This window comes from Nanorana parkeri, unplaced genomic scaffold (genome assembly GCF_000935625.1).
Source record: "Nanorana parkeri isolate BGI_ZX_2015 unplaced genomic scaffold, ASM93562v1 scaffold38, whole genome shotgun sequence".
NCBI classification, from domain to species: Eukaryota; Metazoa; Chordata; class Amphibia; order Anura; family Dicroglossidae; genus Nanorana; species Nanorana parkeri.
The window spans coordinates 632,312-639,641 of NW_017306306.1; positions in this window are offsets into that span (position 1 = coordinate 632,312).

The window sequence follows — 7,330 nt, forward strand, 5'->3', positions numbered from 1 at the left end:
AGATCAGTGGAGAGCATTTGAAGTTAAGGACAGAGTAGGTCTAAAATTACCTCTGCTGGCTAATTGACAAGGAATGGGAATGTCCATACACATAATAAATACATTATTTTGGAGGAATTAAAGCCTACCTTGCATTAAAAGGCAAAGTCTGCTTTATCTAGGAATGCTGTTTAAAAACATGAGGTAAAGTAATTATTGTATACTACAGTACTCACCTTACACCACGGCTTCTTGCTGTAGGCGCCAGTGATCTCACTGGGTCTTGCCGTGGGATTAGGGGAAAGCTGAGGATCCCAAATCTCGCAAGAAGATGCTCCAGTCTGTGGGGTATAGGGTAAGTATTTTTAAAAATTTTCTTTCCATTTCTTTTTTTTATAGCTTTACCTTAGCGTTTTTTAATCAGCAGGTGACGGGCTTCAAGAAAAGTAAACCTTTTATTTTCATGTACAGTCTCCTTTAAGCAATCCACCAATACAGAGTTGTTGATGTAATAAACAATTCTTATAGCATGAATAAAAAAAGAGGAAGCAGGGTGGAAGGGCATTATGATTTGGGTGCTTGGCATGACAGCGGTAATTTTGTTGAACCGATGTTGCCCTATATAGTTGTCCTAACTTGTTAACTTTTAATCGATCCTGTTAGCAAGGAACCAGTGTGAATGCTTTAAAACTCAGGTTCAGCCATTAGAAGTCTGACATCTCACCAAAGGTAAAATATTTAAATTGGACACCCCCTTCAAGCACTGCATTTGAAACATACAACAAAAATACAGAATTATATATTAAAAATACAAGACATCCATTAAAAGTACCCGCTATTTAATAATGTGTGCTATGCGAATTTAAGTTGCTAAAGTTAAAAAAATAAAATAATATAGTACAGCTGTAAGAATGTTTTTTACAGACTAGGTGCTAACATGCAGTTGTCTGAAAATATGGTAGCTTGTGCCGAAAATAAATGATTTTTACTTTAAAATAAGGTGCAGAGACTTTACACCTAATTTGTCACGCTGTGATAGTATATTAGGTATGCCAATGTAGTTCTTCTAGCCACATTATCATGGGACACTTCAGTCATCATCATGTAAAACTCTACTTTAACATACCGTACCTTAAGTGATTGTGCAGTTTGCTGAATCAGGATCTTTGTATTTTTATGCATTTGGTTGAACTTGTGATGAAAAAAAAGAAGATTTTGCTTGTTGACACTAAATATAGTTTGTGGTTCATTGGTAAATGCTAATATGCAATTGTATTAACTAGATATGTTAAGGATAGATTTATGTAATTAGCCCCAAAATGCAGTTGAGCAGTTTCTCCATTGTCTGCTGTTGTCCAGCACTACCAAATGTTAACAATAATAATAACCAAAAAAAAAGTAAATAGATTTTTACTACAAATTACAATTCTTAACCAACACTAGTAGAGTTGGAAATAACTTAAGACGTCCATGCTGATTCCTGATTTGGTTTTTGTTAAACATTTTAGTTAGGCTTTTCTTATTCTCTTCATGGAAATTGAATATAAAAATAAACAATTAATTACTGGGTTTTTTCTGGATGTTTTATATCATATTTCCAGCTTGGGCAATGAATATGTTAAATTTGATCCCCGAGCAGCCAGTAAGAATGAGAAATAGACACTCACTTTCTCACTTTACTCACTTTCTCTCCAGGCACTGTTCCCCCCGTAGACTCACCCAGTGACCGATCCAGTGCTGGTCCTATCTCAAGTTGAACGAGCAGCCTCCATAGTTTTTTGATTAAATTTTCACTAAATATATTTAAAGCCCGACTGCAGGATTTTTAAATAATGTGAAAATAAATGACCCAGCACAGTTTATTAAATAATGCAGCTTTCACTGCTATACTCACCTCCTTTCTGGTGCTGTCCACTAAACACTCATTAATCTGTAGTCCAGCAAAGGTCCTCTTGTGCCCAGCTTTACTTAACCCACTTCCTGTTAGCCCAGGCTGTCATGGACATACCCCCTGGGAATGTCATCACACCCCCTGGGCTTAGTAATGTGAGCACTGCTCTGTACAGCAGGACCACCCACTGACAATCCTGAAGAAGAGGTAGGACCCGTGATGTAAGACTAGCCAATTGGATTTAGGTTATGTATAAAGTTAAGCTTTTGAAATATAGGAGCATGGTGGTTGATCAGGGATGGCAGGAGTTGGAGATGGCTTTAAGAAATATATGCAAAATAATTTGTTCAGAACTAATACAATGGAAAGTATAGTGAACTGGGTTCAATTAAAGTCAATTACCATGTCCAATGGAGTTGATTTACTACTGGAGTAAATTTTTTTACTTACTGTAGTAAAGCAACCATCCAATCATGTGCAAAAAAATTTCCTTTATCATCTGCAATATCTTTATTTATATAAACCAGAAACATTGCTTTTGAAAATGTTTTAACCTTATTAAACTTTAATTGAGAGCAAGCAATATGTACTGCACCATTTTAAACACAGCCATATTTCATTCATCTAAGTTTTATGAACTGAGTATACTTTCTGAACTATTGCAGTAAAAAAGAGCACACATGGGGCTATTTATATAAGTTTATCCTTTTACCACAGAATTTTCTAGCTATATTTTATATGTTGCAGAATTTTTTCTTTCTTGAATCTTGAAAGACCTGAAAGAGTTTACTCCATTAAATTGTTCTGTTTGTGTGTGTTTTTTTTTCTGTCATCCAACTTTTCTTTGGATTAATTTATTTTTCTGTATTAATGTATTTAATAATTTATCATTCATAGCCATTTCGGTAAGGAGACCAACCTCTAGCCCGTTATTTTTGTTTATTTTTTTTCTTTCTGTAATTCATTTAAGATCATTTAGAAATTAATTTAAATATTTTTTTTCTTTTTTCAATCGCAGTATTGTTTTATTAATAATAATAATAATAAGCACTTGTGTCAGTGACCACTATGTAATGGCAGGTTTTTTAAGAAAGGGACAAGTTTTCTTCCTTTCACTAACATGACTTGCAACTGTTTTGAATATGGCATTTTTTTTATTTGCGATACCTCATTTAACTTCACTAAATACATACTTTATTTAATTGTCAAAGTCAAATTACCTCTGATTGCAGGTTAAATTTCTGCACTATGATTTGTGATTTCCCTTCTGTAAACATATGTAAATTGTAAGCAGGCCTGCTGTTCAAAAACATTTTCTTGCACTGCTGTTTATTTTTTCTGTTTTGTTTTATTTCCAGTATTTGTATTATGCGGCCAAGATTGACATTTTGGGTAATATTACAATTTAAAGTATCAGTTTAAACTGCTTTTGAAACGTGGAGGTAATAAAAGCAAAGTGGTAATACAAAATTTGTATAGGTGCAGTTGTTTATGTGGACGCCGTGTTGTTTCAGAAGTGCTCTCCTCCACTTGTTTGCCCACCTGTGCCAGACAGGACATGACTTATACATACCTTTTTTTTCCAATAATTAATCCAGATCTTTAGGTCTGGTAAGAATTTTAGAGAGGACCCCAATGCCAAAAAACAAATAAAAGCATGGGCAGAGGAGGAAAAAGCCTGGCAGGGCAGGAAAAAGGAGGGGCGAGCGTTTGCCCCCCCCCCCCTGCACCATACCAGGCCACATGCCCTTAACATGGGGAGGGTGCTTTGCCAGGGGGGACCTCCTAGCAAAGCAGCTTGTCCTCATGTTGATGAAGACAAGGGCCTCTTCCCCACAACCCTGGCCGGGTGGTTGTGGGTGTCTGCGGGCAGGGGGGTTTGTCTGAAGCTACCCAGATCCCGCCCCCCCTTGTGAATGAGTATGGGGTAGTTACCCCTACTCATTCACCAAATACAGTATATTAGTAAATAACACATCACACTGTAATACAAAGTTCTTTATTTGAAAAAAACGCAACACAGTTTTTTTAGAATTTCTTTAATAAAAACAAAAAAAACCCTGAAAAATGTCCATTGATGTAATCCACACGTCAATCACATCGTCCAGCTATGTAGATCCACATCAATCAGGATGGACAACGGCCGCCGACTCGCCTAAAGAAAAAATGCCTGCTGCCCACTGACACGACTGATCTCGACAAATACTGGCTAACAAAATGACAGCTCTGCTCCCAAATGTCAACAAAGCGGCAGAGCGAGTTATGACATCACAAGACTTGTTCCGCTCATTTGTTTGCATTTCAGTGGGGACAGAGAGCTCACGGTATGTAAACAAATGGGTGGAACAAGTTCCGTGATGTCACAACTCGTTCTGCCGCTTTGTTGACATTAGGGAGGAGAGCTGACATTTTGCGGCAAAAGTTTGTTTTAAGGTTTGGTCGTGGTGGTTCGTAGCAGGGATTTTTTCCTTTTGCCGCTCGTCGCCCATCGTCCATCATGATTTACCTGTGGATAATATTGATGTGCATTTTTTTTTTTTTTATATAAATTGTCAAAAACTGTGTTGTTTTTTTTCAAATAAAGGACTTTTTTTTTTACGGTGTTGTGTGTTTATTTACTACTTTTTGGTGAATAAGTAGGGGTAACAACTACCACTTACTCATTCACAAAGGGGGGGGGCACATCTGGGGCACATAGATTCAGATAATCCCCCCTGCCCGCAGACCCCCACAACCACTGGGCCAGGGTTGTGAGGAAGAAGCCCTTGTCCTCATCGACATGGAGACAAAGTGCTTTGCCGGGGGGCCCCCCTGGGAAAGCACACTGCCCTTGTTGAAGGCATATGGTCTGGTATGATGCAGGGCACATGCTCATCCCCCCTTTCCTGCTCTGCCAGGCTGCTGCTCGAATCAAGGTTCTGATAAGGGATTTTGGGGGGACACAATGCTTTTTTTTTGGCATAGGGTCCCCCCTAAAATTCCTACCAGACCTACAGGGTCTGGTTAAAAATTTGGGCGAACCCCACACTTTAAAAAAAAAATTGGTCCCTCCTAACACTCCAACCAGGCCTAAACGGTCTGGTATTGTTTGGGAGGGGGAACTGCACGCTTTAACAATAAAATGTCCCTTTTTGCTGCAGCAGGTTCTATACATCATACAGATTTGCCACTTTAGGCAGGTTAAGAGAACCCCCATGCACGGTATTTAAATAAGTTTTTCATTTTTATTGTTACACTTTAAGTGATGTTAAAACCACTGCTCCTTTAAAAAAAAAAATGTCCATTGATTCCTGTCCCCCAGGGCACTACCCGGATCCCCATACACCTTTTATGGCCAATAACCTGCATATAAGCCCTCTTAAAGGGGACAATTGATTTTGAAAGTTCTACCCCCATTGACTTGCATTGAGTTTGAGTTCGAACTTTTGGGGTGTTCTAAAGTTTGAATTCGAACCGAAACCGGGCCTGTTCAGCCCATCACTAATTGTGACTAGCCACAAATACACTCCAAAGCTTTCTGCATGTATCTGAAGAAAGATGGCTTAAAGAGAAAGACATTATTACCACTTAAGCTAAAAAAAAAAAAGCTGAAAAGTTCTATTTTTGTTTACCCTTATTACCCGGCCAGAGTAGACCAGAGGTTTCTTTCTGTTCTGGATATAGTTGGGGCTGTTTAGAATCTTTGGCAGGTTTTTATAGTGATCTGTGTACCCATTAGGAGATATTTCTCCTCACCTCTCGTCTCAATGACAAAGGTCACTGGGACAGGAAGTTACGGAAATCTCTCCACTGAAGACGGGTAAAAGCACTTTAGTGGGGTGGATTTCCAGCCATGCCAGATTTTAGCTTATTTTTGTCTTTGCTAAGGGATTCCTGTTATAGTGATAGTAGGTTAACATTTCCCATCTCTTTTCAAAACAAAACAAAAAAGATTTTGGCTGACATTACGATTTAAATGGGCCCGTTACCTTTAAAACCATTTATACATTGTAAAAAATGTTCTACGACACAGCAAACGTGCTACATTGCACCCCAAAGCTCCAGCAATCACTTGAATATTGCTGTAGTTATATAAAGTGAATAGATATATGGCTGTGCTCCTCGTCTGTAGGCATGTTACACAGTACATGTATAAACTTGTTTCTAGTGCAGAGTAAAAAGTTCTCACATTTTCACTGTCTAAGCATGTTGCCCAGCAATGGAAGCAATCTTTTATACTGTTCCTTGTCTTCAAGACAACACTAACAGGGTCCACTTTGTGTTTACTCTCATTTACCTCAGTGCCGGATTTCCCCCTAGGCAGAGCAGGCACGTGTTATGCCAAGATACAACACCGACAATGTTGGCTATGTGTTTACATTAAGCACTGAGATCTTGAGGAATGCTGAATTAAGTTTTACTTGCTTCATTTCGAGCGCCTGTAGGCACAAATAAAAATCTGTTTAGCCTGAGCCGGGCGCCCTTACCTGCTGCGGGACCCACCCGCTTTCAGATATGCAAAGAAGACCCCCGTGAACCCTCCCATGCACTTGCGGAAGCCGGCGGTTCCTGTAGGCGCCACTGGTCTTGGAGCAGCAGGGTGCATTTTGTGCAGAATGCACCCTCCGTGCTATTGCCTGTTGAAAATGCAACAGCATTTACCGTTATGTCTTTTGAGCTGTAGATGGTGCTGTAGTGCAATGTTAGTCTCTATGCTTATCTATGATACACAGGCAGCTGTTTTTTCTATCTATATGTTTCCTTCACAATGCCATATACACACATGTAATGTTCTCCTAACCAAGTAAAACTTAATTCAGCATTCCTCGAGATCTCAGTGCTTTATTTAAACACATGACCAACATCGCCGGTGTTGTATCTTGACATAACACGTGCCTGCTCTGCCTAGGGGGAAATCCAGCCCTGAATTACCTGTAATATAAAGTAAACTGATTGGATTGGAGACGGGCTGCATCTTAATGGGAAAGGTGCAGCATTCCTGGGGGGGAAAATGGTAGAAAGACTGGAGGAGCTTTTAAACTAGAAAGTGGGGGGGAGGGTATAAAAATAAAATTACTTAAACTAAACGTTGATAATTTAATCATAGATAAAAATAACACAGAAAGTAGTAAAAAAGGAGTTAATAATAGTGGGCTCACTCCAGTCAATATAGGAAATCCGTTGGCACATGTAAGTATAACTACCAACGGACGACCGAAATCAAGCCAGAATAATAACAATAAAAATAGTGGGGAACAACAAGGTAGTAAACTTTTGTCCCACAAAAAGAGAGGAATTAAATGTATGTACACCAATGCTAAAAGTCTGGCAAATAAAATAGAGGAGCTTGAAATTAAGTTAATTGAAGAGGACTTCGACATAGTGGGTATAGCGGAAACCTGGCTGGACAGCACGCATGACTGGGCTACTAATATAGAGGGGTATAACCTGTTTAGGAGGGACAGAGGTGGGAGAAGAGGG